The 15220-nt window shown below is 32.8% G+C and overlaps 2 protein-coding genes across 4 annotated transcripts in view; both read left to right on the forward strand.

Annotated features, from left to right (window-relative positions):
• Positions 1–15220, forward strand: part of LOC105203317 (tRNA (guanine(37)-N1)-methyltransferase) — a 49687-nt gene that overhangs the window by 16979 nt on the left and 17488 nt on the right. The gene's annotated exons all lie outside the window — the stretch shown is intronic.
• Positions 1–15220, forward strand: part of LOC105196714 (FAD synthase) — a 261018-nt gene that overhangs the window by 15288 nt on the left and 230510 nt on the right. The gene's annotated exons all lie outside the window — the stretch shown is intronic.

Raw genomic sequence — 15220 nt, forward strand, 5'->3', positions numbered from 1 at the left:
TTTTTTGTATCTTCGTATGATGTGAAGTGTTGCTCAGACAGGCCATGCGCCATCGATCGAAACAGGTAGTAATCAGAAGGAGCAATGTCTGGTGAATACGGCGGGTGGAGTAAAACTTTCCAATTGAGTGTTTCCAGGTAGGTTTTGACCGGCGCCGCAACATGTGGACGAGCATTATCATGCAGAAGAATAACTTTGTCGTGTCTGGAGTAATAGTGGGCACGTTTTTCCTTGAGTACTCGGCTCAATCTCATCAATTGTGTTCGGTAGAGAGCCTCAGTAATGGTTTCATTTGGTTTGAGCAACTCATAATACACGACACCAAGCTGATCCCACCAAATACACAACATGAGCTTTTTTCCATGAATGTTCGGCTTGGCTGTCGATGTTGAAGCATGGCCAGGTGGTCCCCATGATTTCTTTTTCTTTGGGTTATCGTAGTGGATCCATTTTTCATCACCAGTGACTATACGATGCAAAAAACCCTTTCGTTTATGCCTGACAAGCAGCATTTCACATGTGAAAAATCGGCGTTTAACGTTTCTCGGCTTCAGTTCATATGGAACTTAGTTTCCTTGTTTTTGAATCATTCCCAATGATTTTAAGCGATGTGAAATTGCTGGTTGAGTCACTCCTAATGTAAGTGGAAGTGCTTCTTGCGTTTGGCACGAATCTTTATCTAATAATGTTTCCAATTCCGCGTCTTCGTACACTTTCGGCCTTCCGCTACGTTTTTTTGTCTTCGACGTCAAATTCACTGTTCTTAAACTTGTAAAACCACTCACGGCAACTTCGCTCACTTAAGACAGCCTCACCATATGCTTCTACAAGCAATCGATGCGCCTCGGCTGCAGATTTTTTTAAATTAAAGAAGTAAATCAAAAGCTCCCGCAAATGACGCTTATTCGGCTCAAAACTCGAGATTTTTACACGAAAAAAGATATATGATGCTGATACAAAATCGCTAATATTTTAAGGTTATGTTGTTGCCAGATGTCCAACCTTACGATATAACGTTTTATAACAGACAATTTCAACCATAACATATTAGTGGCGCTATTTTTTGTGAAACGGCGGAAACTTATTTATACTCCTAATATCATGAAACACATCAATTTTCAATTTTAGACTTGATTTAATTAAAAATACCTCATATTTGCCTTGTTACATAAGTACATTTTTTAATAAAAATGACAATGATATAATTTTTTTTTTGAAAGTATGAATCTTTAGCTTTAAAACGCTGTATTGTAAAGTTTTTAAAAGTTTTTTGTTGCAAAGATGACTTTTTAAAAAAGTGGATTTTTAGATGGCCAAAAATACCTCATATTCTCCATGTTACATAATTATACTTTTTAAAAGGAATGACTTTGCCAAATTTTATTTTGAAAATGTGACTCTTTAGCTTTTAAACGCCATATTTGAAAGTCCTTGAAAGTTTTTTGTTGCGAAGATATTTTTTGAAGGAACAGTGGATTTTTGATCAATTTTTCATTTTTATTTAATGGTTTTTCTTTTATAACTTGACAATAAATTATTTTTTGGCAATGCCGATTATGCAGTCACACTTCTGAGATTTTGAACTTTCATTTTAAAAAAATTGTAGAAAAATATTGATTTTTATCAAAGTTATAGCTTCTCAAAGTTGAAAAAGTCTCCCAGACCCGAAAATGTGTTTCCGTATTTTACAGGATCGGTGTGTTTAAGGGTTAAATTTTTTCGAATGCTTTTCATTTCTTCTGACCAAATACAAAAGGTACGTTTTTTGTTGTTAAATTGTACGGTTTAAAGTTAAAGATTTCACTAAAATTGCAAAATTCTTGATAAATTTTCTAAAATAAGAACTTAATCCAACAAAATTGCACTTCTCATGCATTTTTTGGAACTGGAAAACGCTTTACCGCAGCCAATCCATCCTTCGATGGTCTTATTTCTTCCGAAGTAACACTATAACCTAAGTATTCAATTTTTGTGCTCAAAAATTTGCATTTACCTATCCTCAATTCCATCCGATTTCTTACTAACAGACAAAATATTTGTTTTAACACGTCGAAATGTTCCAAAGTTTTGGATACTACGAGAATATTATCTAAATATGTCTCAATATTGCCTTTTTCTATTAATTCTTTAAGTATCTCGTAAACGAAGCGCTGAAATTTTGCTGAACCGATTTTTAGGTCAAAAAGCATTCTAAGAAATTTATATTGGCCTAAGGGTGTAATAAAAGCAGTATATTTTATAGACTCATCCGACATCCGAATATAGAAGAATCCATTTCTCAAATCCAAACGACTAAAATATCTTCTATTATAAAATAACATATAATACTAATTTATTTTCCACTGACACCGTTTCGTCAACATTTATAGATTCAGTAATGTTTTGTTCTTGCGAGCTAATATCGATGTTCATAATTGCGCTAATAGCCTCGTTTTCTTCTCTCACTCCTTTATCCGCGAGAGCCAAGTTAAACATTTTTAACGCATTACGTCCTAACACCGCATCGGATGCCATGGTATTGTCGGGCACAACGATTAAAACGATATCATTTTTTGTTACATTATCTAGGGTGATACTTGCTTTTACTGTACCCAACATAATTAATTTAGAATTATTTATGCCACTAAATTTATCAACGTAATATTGCATATTTTTTTTCGAAGGGTTTGTTATGAAGCTATTTTTAACTAAACTTATTGGTATCTAGCAATAGCTAGCGGTATCTAGCAAAGTATTTAAAGATACTATATAAGCAAAATTATTGCTCGAATAACGCACGGTAATGTTTTTACGAAATTTGTTTTTGTCGACTAGCTTGTCGATGTTGTGTACTTCTCTTTCCTTCTTATTTTCTTTCTTTGGGCAGTCCTTCACTCTGTGTCCCACCTTGCCACACTCGAAACAGGATCCCCATTCTCGCTTACGCTGTTTGCATTCCTTCGAAGTATGGCCCACCTTGCCACAATTATAGTAACGTATGTCACGACCAGCAATATTTTGATTGTCTTCCCGCGTTTTTCTTTTGTCGGATCTAAATTTCTCGCAACGGTTATTCCAATGTCTCTGATCCAAACACAAAGAGATTTGTTTAAATGCCTGCAACAACATAGACATTGACGAAAAATATTACATTCTAGCATGATTTTGCAACTGCTGATCCGGAATGCCGTCAATTATGTAGTCTATAAATTTGTTATCCGACACCGAAATTTTGTCTGCTTTAATTATCTTGCCGTGATAATAATCACAAAAGGTCTCGTTTGTACGCTACGTTCTCGCTTTAAATTGCTTACGAAGTTCAAGCTGATTGGGCTGGAAATCGAACATGTCTTTTAGTTGTTTTAAAATTTCATTACAATCGCATTCTAAAATTTTTGGTTTGGAGTAAAACCAAGCTTGCGCTTTTTCTTTATGATGAGAGACCACGAGAATCTTAGCTGTTTTGTCATCTAGGTCATAAGAGTCACGCAACAAACGTACTTGGCGCTTCTACTTCGAAAAAGGTTGATCGACCATTAAACTCGTTCAGTAAAGCACTGATAGCTTTAACGATTGTTCCCGCGCTTCGGCCGCTTACCGTGAAGGGGGAATTTTCGATAATTTCCCTCTCTTGTCTCAACAATGCGCGTTCTTTTTCCACGAAGCGACGCTTTTTTTTAACTAACTCCAATTCCAAGAATGATTGTGGTCGCTTACCTTGTTTTGCCGTCTATTAATATTACCCGTTTGTTCCAATCCACCGACGTCATCCAGCAAATTATCCAAATGCAGCAATGCTCTTGCATCTTTTTCTGCTTGTACATTCCCTAACGCATCTTGCCATCTCTCTTCCTTTGGATTTGCTTGCAGCACTCTAGCGACGAGTTTGGTTTTATTTCCAGAAGTAAATAATCCAAATTTCCTCAAAATTTCTTTCAGTTGAACAGTTGTGCAATCTTTTACGGAATTTATGATGCTCTAATGTTGCGATATTTCAGTTTCCAGGCCACTACGAAATTTCTGTCCACAAACTTTTTCTTCAACATGTTCTTGAAAATTCGCAAATACGCCACGCAAATAGCCTGTTTTCACCGTCTTTTGCAGCTAAATTCTTGAGTGTCACATCACAATTGCGCATTTTGCGTTTCTCACTCTCGCGATCTTCAGCTTTAATCGCTTGTCTCGATCTTTCATTTTCGTCCAAATCCAAATTCAGATTGCCGATCCCGATGCAGATCTCGATCCCACTTCTGATTAATTGTAGGCGAGATGATACGCGGGAATGCAGTAGATTACCAAATAAAATGTGAGACGTATTACTTTGCTTGAGATCCTACTTTACTAGTACTGCGATGTTACAGTGTTCTCAAGCCGGTGTCCGTACGTCTGATTTCGGCGGCTGTTGCCTTTTTTTCCGTGCGATATACTTCTGAGCGCGATCTGTCTAATGGCTTGTCAACTATACAGGATGATTCAGAACGACCCATGTGTCCCTGTAAAGATGTGTTCTTGAATAAATTCTGAGACGATTTTTTCTGTACGAAAATTTTGTCAGACGCTTACTTTTTGAATAATAAAAGGATAAAGTTAGCGATTACGGGCCGTGTACACATGGTAGACAAAGGCGGCGCAGCTCACCGTTTGACACGGATAAGCGCCCGCATCGGACGGTGAGTTGCGCCGCCTTTGTCTACCATGTGTACACGGCCCGTGATTTGCTAACTTTATCCTTTTATTATTCAAAAAGTAAGCGTCGGACAAAATTTTCGTACAGAAAAAATTGTCTCAGAATTTATTCAAGAACACGTCTTTACAGGGACACATGGGTTGTTCTGAATCACCTTATATACTAGTATGTATCGGGTAGGCCTGTCCAACTTAATTCTACGACGCTTACATATGTAACAAAATGTAATAATCAAAAAGTTTTCATATTTATTTAAGTTTATTTTTATTTGTTATACAATTCTGACGTTGTACAATATTGTGGGTGAAAATTTATGTAAAAGCATTAGAAACACAAATTGATTGTACACCATGTACATTGTATAAAAGAATAACGAAATTTACAAAAACATTTAATATTATGTAAGTTTACAGAAAAAAATAATTAATTTACATTACGCAAAAATTTTGCGTTCATGTGCTAACTTTGACGCGTACCAAACAAATTGTAGCATATTTTTAAATTACGGCGCAGATAATAAATAGTGTGTTAATGATTGAATTCTGATTGCATCATATCGCGTATTTAATTCTGTTCTTTCTTCGCCAACAATAATATCAAGACAATGTATAGCAATGTCAGAATTGTATAATGAATAAAAATAAATAAATAAACTTGAATAAATATGCAAACTTTTTGATTAGTACATTTTGTTACATATAACGAATAATATATAATGATTAATATTTTGCTAAAAATAATAAAAATTAATTACAATTGATAAATGTAGCTATTATTAAAAAAAAAAATTGGCATTATGAGGTTTTGAACACCTCACACGCCAAGGACAAAATAGAAGGTATGCTTGATAATGTTTTTTACTGGACAGCACTGAGTGCGCACTGGAAACTTGCAGAGTGTAGGCGGCACTGCCCAAGTGCATCGAAAGTGCGAGTTTCTTGCACTGCCTGTTAAACACGCACGCATTATTTTCAGTGCGGTTTTTTGTGATATTTTGTTGGTTTTATAAATTTATTATGGCACGATTATTGACTTTAAAGTCAATGATGAAATATTTAATTTATCAATTGATTTAGCTGAATTAATTTTACACGAAAAATTAAAGAACAGTATAGAATCAGACGTATAGAATCTGGAATATTTATATTCTATTATTTTGTAAGCTGTTCTTGCAACGCGGAAATAACTTTTAAACTATAATAATTTAATTTAAAATAAAATTAATTGGTAAATGTACCACAAACTCCATCAGATTAAAAAGTAATTAATAATAATAATGTACTATAATGATAATAATAATAATAATAATAATAATAATATAATTAATAATAATAATAATATAATTAATAATACAATTATTAATAATATAATTATTTGTAGTATTGAAACTATATTTATGCAATATATATTATTGCTTTACGTGTAGTACAATATAATATGCAGAAACAATGAAAACAAATGTACATTTTTATCCGTTAGGCTATGCTCATCTGAACAAAATTTTTGATTTTTGAAATTTTCCGCGAATTTTTTAATAATTCTTTTTTATTATTGCTAGATGATGACGAAGAAAGCAAATCTAGCAATGCAATTGCTAATTGTCCGTCCCACGCAGTCATGTTGCACTAAACTAACACTGTCTCTGGGAGCTCATGCCGAAATCTTGCACGAAAAGGCAAAAATTCGGCACTAGGCTTCCCAGTGAAACAGTGCGCACCGGTTTTGTGCGCACTGAAACGTTCAGTGAAACACATTGCCCGTGGTGAGTGCGCACTCAGTGCGCACCAGTTTTTCCAGTGAAAAATACTATTAGATTTCTCAGCCACTGCGTTTTACGCTTTAACCTACCGCGCAACAGCACCGCGCGTCGAATGCCAAACTTCACATACAAATTTCTCTGAAACGAAGGCCCATGCATTCAAACGCTCTGACACTTTATACTCTTGATCCCTCTTTTCGAATAAATTAAGACTCATCTGATTTCGCGTTTTACAATTTGTAGCATCTCTTTGTAAGTATTTAATATAAACCGAGAGACTATCAGTAATACTTTTTGCATGATGTTACAAAAATGATGGAGAAGTAAGGATAACCGTTATGTTAAATTATCGCGACAGAGTCCTATATAAGAAAGAAGCGATTTCGAATTCCTACTACAACCTCCAGTATCTTATTGAATCCTCTCATCATCAATCCAGCATCGCCATATTGTAATTGCTCTAATATTATCACTGTTTAATATAAACATCTGTCACTTGAAATACTCTGACACTTTTTAACTGTTATATAAACTGTTATATAAACATGTAAATGACGTATTGTTAATTGTAATCACATTTGTGTCTTCTTATTCAGTTTTAATCTTGGATAACCTAATCATTAAGCCATTCTGTAAACAGCTGTGGTCGATATAGTTGCTCGCTTAAGAAGACATACCCAATCAAAATAGCAATCAGATTACCAATCAGAGTTTTAGATATCAATAGCTTAGTTTACACAATGCGACCTGACCTATGCCTTAACCTATACCTATGCACTACCTTAACCTAAAGTAAGCTACTAATGAGACGTTTACAACGTTTAGATCTATGGCTACCTTGGGCTCTAATATAGGTAGTCTTAGTCATTATGTCAACTTTTGGAATTCTGATTTGTATATGAATGGCAGTACTGTGGTTTTAGATAATTAAAATATCGAATGTCATACATTGGACGCAGTAGTGAGGAACATAGAAGGTTGGTAATAGAAGAGAGAAATGTGTTACCAATAATATTTTAGAAATACAAATTTTACGGCATTTAGTGCCGCGACGCGCCTATTTAACGGTTGAAAAAAATGGCTATTAATTACGTGGCTTTAATTTTTCTAAAAAAAAAAAAAAAAAAATATAAAATTGCGCCAATTAAAATAAAATGTACGCATGTTATATTATTTAATTTAACCCAAAAGATATGTATTTAACTCAACTGACGTACAAAAACTTGTGCATCTAGGTCGCATTTATACTCTAATTAAATGCTGAATAAATATCAATTTAACATTTAGTTTCTTATAATTTTTTATATATTTACACAAATTTATTTTTTATAAATTATTTATTTTGTATTAAATTTAATTATAAGTTTATGAAAATAATAATAAATATAAACAAACATTTTAATCATTTGTTAAATTATGATTAAAATATGTGTATATATTTTTTAATTGTTACACAATTTAATTAAAAAATAAATCTATGGTTAATGAATAAGTATATACAGGGTGATTATTAATGATTGGAACTGTTTACTATAAGAGATGATTTACTTCATTTCATATAAATTACATGGAGTACAGTGGGTAAGTCATCTCTTATGGTAAATAGTTGTTCCAATCATTAATAATTACCCTGTGTGAGTATATGTAAGTAAATGAATTTAAAAAAAAAATAATTTTTTGGTATTTATATCATTCTTTTCTTTACTGCTGTAAAGTATGATCAGGATTGGGTTAAGAGGAGTCAGAGTCGAGAATTACAGTGGTATAAGAGGCACTTAAATACTGGCACCGCATGGTGAAACCATGGCGGTCTATTTCTCGTACAGCACAGCACCGAATAGAATGCCGGGAGAGCGTTTCTCCTCGAACGGTTAACATAACGAACGCACGGGCGCACGGCGATCGCGCGCTTTAGCCAATCGCGTGACAGATACAGATGGAAAATCTATCATAGTCTTGCCTCTTGTCACGTGATGACGAGAGCCAATGCTATTGCTCAAGTAGCGCGACACGAGCGCTACTATCGGCGAAATGGTACATCTCCGGTAATGTACCGGGTACGCCTGGTTAAATCTTACTTTGACCAACTTGAAAGAGATGTTCGACCCTGAACATGTAATATAAAATATAGCTATTAACGCGTAACCAAAAATATAAATTTTATAAAAGTAGTACTTAATATTTAGTACAATGAATATAAAACTCTGAAAAACATATATATATAAACTTTTTTTTTTAATAATAGTATAAGATTTTAAACGCAAGAGTCGAATATTAAGATTAATACTGATAGTTAGAAACGCAGACTTAATTGGTACAACCGACAATCAAGATGATGGGGACGCAATCCATCGCTTCAACCTATCTGGCGATAATACTTACAATGAGTCGTAAGACTTCTGAGTCAGTTGACAACCGGGAATGTCATACCTATTCTTGAATGACATACTTATTCTTATCTAGCACCCTGGCAATCTATAGAACCTCAAAATGCAAAATGTGCACAGTATTTTTATGTATAGATTTAAATAAATGATAATTTCTATTTGAGGGTTTTTGAAATCACTGTACAAAGGACCTTGCATAAAACCATTGGTTTTTGGCTCTCGGTGAAATAGGCTAAAACCCTAATATGTTGTAGTTCTTGACTCGCTGATCAAAAGTTTCCAGGCAAAAAGCTTTAAAATGACTAGTTTTTTGTTACAGACATTTAAAGTGTTATATTTTATTATTATTTTAGTAATTCAAATTAACCTTTGCAATAAATAAAGATACATTAAATGACAATATGCGATTTATACATACACATAAGAATATTTTCTATGCATGTATGTATTTTTGTCTGTGCATGTGGGTTTCATTTGTGTATGGGAGGGGCACAGGTGGGGAGAGTGGTATGTACTATTTGGCTCTAAAAGCACATATTTCAAAATATTGAATAACAACAGATAAAATTCTTATTTTTACTCATTTATTCAGCATTATTTGTTTACTTATTTAATTATAAACATACGTACACTCATACACACGTACATAACGCAATCTCGGTTTGATTGTTGCAACGGGGAAGGATGTAATTATCCTAGTGAATATCGGGGACCTTGGAATAAACTCACAGAATGACACTAAACTTCTTCATGATTCTTATTTTTGTTTACTTGACTCATTTAAAGACAACACGGATATACGTTACTGACTTCTGCTTTAACGGTTCTGCCTCACTTGTGCTCTGTCTGTCTCGGCAACAAAATCGTCGACGATGGCAAACGTTTATATAATTACTGTTTGAATATCTGTTCAAGTAAGCGTTTTAATTTATCTACGGCAAAAAATTTGTATAATTCATATAAAATAATAACTCCATCGTTAGTACACAGAGAACAAACGTGGCGAATACTACGCTTGTATAAAAAAACTTACATATGAAGCCGCGAGTGATTTCACGAGTTTCATCATGTGAGGGAAAAATTGTGCTGCTTGGAGGACTCTCTTCATTCCACCAAAGAAGGAACAGACTAACAACACTTACACACACGCGCGCGCGCACGCACATACACACACACACACACACACACACACACACGCGCGCGCGCGCGAAATTAGCATCCGATACACGAGTTTGCCCGTTCGCCATAAAAAAAATTAGAGACGGTATGCGACACACGCGACAATTTTAAGATAGTTTAGGGAAAATTTGTTATATTTGAAACGCAGGGAAAAAATTCTTTTTGAGAAAAAATTATTTTGTAAAAACAAACTTCTAATTGTATTATAATTGAATTTAATAGTTTGATGAAGGCTAAGTAGAGCCGAAACGTTCCTACATATTTTGTTTAATATGTCATTATAAATTAAATCTTGAATTAAATTGTTTAATTTAGCTTTATAATCCGACCGATTATTATTATATTTTGTGTCCAATCACAATACGAGCGTTTCCCTAAGTTTTTTTTATTTAATATTTGGATATCTTGTCAAACATAAGATTACGTAGTTGTGTGGGTTAATAGTTCAGTCGTAGTAAAAAAATATTTTAACATGCCGCCTTGTCCTCGCTCCTGCTATTGTTTGTGTCGCTGTTCCTGTCTCTGCTCCTGTCGCCCTTTCTGTCGTCGTAACTTCTACCACTGACGCTTCTCAAAAATTAATATCCAAAGTAAGAATGATAAATATAATTTCTCTTAGATTTAGCCCTTGCTTTTACTTATTTGTTGTTTGTTTTCTTTGCTCTATTTTTTATTTATTTATTATTGTCTCAAGTAAATATGTAGAGAAGGTTACACATTGATTTCATTGATTTTGATGTGTTATAGAGATGAGGATACTGATAAACTTTTTTTAATAAAATAATTGGCGATCTTGTTTAATTTTTGAGATACATAAAGCTTATTTTTGAAATTTTATTATTTTTGTAATGACATCTTGTATATGATAGTAGATGACGTTCACTGTCCCGTTGCTCTTTACGTATTTTCCCGAACACTGCTTGCTCTGCTCTCTGTGATTTGAGCGCGTTACGTCGTTTTTCAGCGCACTGCAATCTTATCTCATGCTGTTTATTTTAAGACTCATTAATACGCTTCTTGCTCTACCGATCCTACATTCTTTTACAGGATTGTGTTATTCTTATAGAGTTCTAGGACACTCTCTTGGATCACGCTCTAACAAAGATTGTATAGCCGTCCGCGTTTTAGTAATGTATTTCAATGCGTTTTCTCTTTTTTATGTCTCTTCCCGTTATAATCTCAACCCCAACCTCAACTATCCCGCTCGCCTATTCTCATTCCAAGTCTACACTATTGCTTTATGTATAGCTTTTCCTTTACGTCTTTATCTTTTCTACTTACTTTTTACCCGGTTTCCTATCCTTTCTTTTCTTATCAAAATTGATTTTTGTAATTTTGTAGTTCTCATGCATTCACACGTCACCGCTCCGTCCAACCTAAGTATTTTTAATTTTTTCAATAATTTTTAATATTTTTATATCAAATTTTAGAAATAAATAAATTTTTAAAGAAATTTAGCAAGTTTTATAAAGTTTAAAATCTTTCTTTAGTTATTAAAAATCAAAAATTATATATTAAACAACAAATTCTATAAAATTAAAAGTCTAAAATTGAACCTTTCTACTTTATACTTTTTTGGCATTTTATTAGTGTACAGTGATAGGATCTATCGTGTCTAACATTTTTTCTTATAGTAAGGTATTAAAGAAAATATGAAACAATTAATGAAATGTCTATTAACACAATAATTGATTTTTTTACTTATTGTCTATTCTCACAGAGAAGTAGACCGATTTACACAGCACAGCGATTTTATGTTCTAAATTGTATGAGGGAAAAATGAAAGAGAAAATTATAAACAAAATTGTTTTGTTGAAAACTACAAATATGTAATCTTATATTTTTAGTAATATATAATACTTATATACTTTATTTAAACTTTGTAATTTGCAGAAAAAGTTTGTCCAAATTTTATTCTCACTTTTAAAAAAATAGTTTTTAGCATATTTTATACAGAAAGAAAAAACCGTGAAGGGTTTTTTTTCTTGGTTTTTATTTCTTTAATTATCTAAGTAGATCATGTTTTTGTCAGTATTAATACAATGCAATATATTTTAGTTTCATTTAGTTTCCTAGAGAAATAAAGGAGTGCCGCTTTAGATGGTCTATCAGTATTGGCGTTTTTTCTCTACAATATATTTTAGAAAAGCGAAAAAGCAAATTTGAAATAATACAAATTAATCTTACTTTTTAAATTAGAGTTTTTAACATTTTAAGAACTAATTTTACACAATTGTTTTATTCAACTTTTTTAACAATTTACTGTACATGTGGGGCATTTCACGTGAAAGGGGTCCACCTAAAAATAAACTGTTTGGGATTTTTTAAATGATAATGAAAACATGTTAGTGGACGTCTTGTATAAGGTTAATAATAAAAAAGCATTATATGCCTTGCATCAAAGGTATTGAAAGTTATCGTTTAAATTAAAATTTTTTTTTTAACATTTGTAGTTAAAATTAAAAAATTTTTAGATACATGATTTTTTTAGGATTTTTTTCGTACTTCCAAATAAAAATATTAATTTTAGTGACAAAAATTTAATAATATTAAACAAAGTATTTTTTTTAGTTTGTAATAAAAAAATAAACAATTTCATCCATTTTTAAAAATCTGAAAAAATTCTCAAAAATACTTCAATACATGTAGAATATTGGACCATAAAGCAAATTTTGGGATCGCAATGGGATTCTCTCTAAAACAAATATTTTTTCCAATACAAAATTATAATTTTAGCCAAAAGCTAGATAATATCAATTTTTATTGGCCAATTATTTAGTACTATCTAAATAACATATTATTTTTAACAAATAACTATAAAATAAAAAATGGTTGTGACGTTTGAATTATATATTATTTAGACTTATTTATTTTGTTTTTATTTTTTTAGAAAAGTCATTTTTTATCAAAACTGAATTATTTTTTAATTAATTGATATTTTCTCGCAGGAATAATCGCATGATATTTTAATGTAGCCGGAATTCTTGCTAATGCGGAATTCGCTAATGCGAATTTTGATTCTAAAAACTTGAAGTGATTTGTCTTTGAACTAAATAAAATTGTCTCTTTCATATTATTTTTAGCCAACGTGTACAATACCTCAGCATTGAGGATTATACTTTCTTGCAAAGTATTAGGAGTATAAATAAGTTTCCGCCGTTTTCTATCAAAAATTGGTATTTATTATGAAAGAACGGTACCTAATGTTTTATTCGAAGTATTGTCCATCGCTAGCCACTACTTTTTTCCATCTTTCTGGCAGCATACGGATACCGCGTCGGAAGAATGCTTCATCTTTTGAAGCTATCCACAAATCAACCCAATTTTTTGTATCTTTGTATGATGTGAAGTGTTGCTCAGACAGGCCATGCGCCATCGATCGAAACAGGTAGTAATCAGAAGGAGCAATGTCTGGTGAATACGGCGGGTGGGGTAAAACTTTCCAATTGAGTGTTTCCAGGTAGGTTTTGACCGGCGCCGCAACATGTGGACGAGCATTATCATGCAGAAGAATAACTTTGTCGTGTCTGGAGTAGTAGTGGGCACGTTTTTCCTTGAGTACTCAATCTCATCAATTGTGTTCGGTAGAGAGCCCCAGTAATGGTTTCATTCGGTTTGAGCAACTCATAATACACAACACCAAGCTGATCCCACCAAATACACAACATGAGCTTTTTTCCATGAATGTTCAGCTGTCGATGTTAAAGCATGGCCAGGTGGTCCCCATGATTTCTTCTTCTTTGGGTTATCGTAGTGGATCCATTTTTCATCACTAGTGACTATACAATGCAAAAAACCCTTTCGTTTATGCCTGACAAGCAGCATTTCACATGTGAAAAATCGGCGTTTAACGTTTCTCGGCTTCAGTTCATATGGAACTTAGTTTCCTTGTTTTTGAATCTTTCCCAATGATTTTAAGCGATGTGAAATTGCTAGTTGAGTCACTCCTAATGTAAGTGCAAGTGCTTTTTGCGTTTGGCACGAATCTTCATCTAATAATGTTTCCCATTCCGCGTCTTTGTACACTTTCGGCCTTCCGCTACGTTCTTTGTCTTCGACGCCAAATTCACCGTTCTTAAACTTGTGAAACCGGCAACTTCTCTCACTTAAGGCAGCCTCATCATATGCTTCTACAAGCAATCGATGCGCCTCGGCTGCAGATTTCTTCCAATTAAAGAAGTAAATCAAAAGCTCCCGCAAATGACGCTTATTCGGCTCAAAACTCGACATTTTTGCACGAAAAAAGATATATGATGCTGATACAAAATCGCTAATATTTTAAGGTTATGTTGTTGCCAGATGTCCAACCTTACGATATAACGTTTTACAACAGACAATTTTAACCATAACATACTAGTGGCGCCATTTTTTGTGAAACGGCGGAAACTTATTTATACTCCTAATAGCTTTTCTTACTAATCGTTTAAAATTTCCACCAATACTATTACAGAGACCTTTTTCATGTGCTGTAGTAAAGAAGTGCCATTTGGCCGTGATATTAAAAAATCTCGCGCATGGTAAAGCAAATTATAATTTTTAAATTATAATTATTAAATTATAATTTACTTTACCATGTGCGTAATGTTTTTGGTATCACGGCCGAATGGCACTTCTTTGCTACAGCACATGGAAATGGTCTTTGTGATGGTATTGGTGGAAATTTAAAATGATTAGTAAGAAAAGCTACTTACAATTAGCAAGAAAGTATAATTTTCAACGCTGAGATATTGTACACGTTAGCTAAAAATGATATGAAAGAGGCAACAATTTTATTTAGTTTGAAAACAAATCACGACAAGTTTTTAGAACCAAGATTTGCATTAGCGAAAATGATTCCGGGTACATTAAAATATCATGTGATTATTCTTGCGAGAGAAGATCAATTAATTAAAAAATAATTCAGTTTTGATGAGGAAGGAGACTTTTCTAAAAAAATAAAGTCAAAATAAATAATTCTAAATATTATATAATGCAAACGTCACAACTATTTTTTATTTTATAGTTATTTGTTAGAAATATGCAATTTACGTAGTACTAAATAATTGGCCAATAAAAATTGATATTATCTAGCTTTTGGCTGAAATTATAATTTTGTATTGGAAAAAATATTTGTTTTTGAAAGAATCCCACTGCGATCCCAAAATTTGTTTTATGATACAATATTCTACATGTATTAAAGTATTTTTGAGAATTTTTTCAGATTTTTAAAAATGGATAAAATTGATCAAT

This window comes from Solenopsis invicta, chromosome 4 (assembly GCF_016802725.1).
Source record: "Solenopsis invicta isolate M01_SB chromosome 4, UNIL_Sinv_3.0, whole genome shotgun sequence".
Lineage (NCBI taxonomy): Eukaryota > Metazoa > Arthropoda > Insecta > Hymenoptera > Formicidae > Solenopsis > Solenopsis invicta.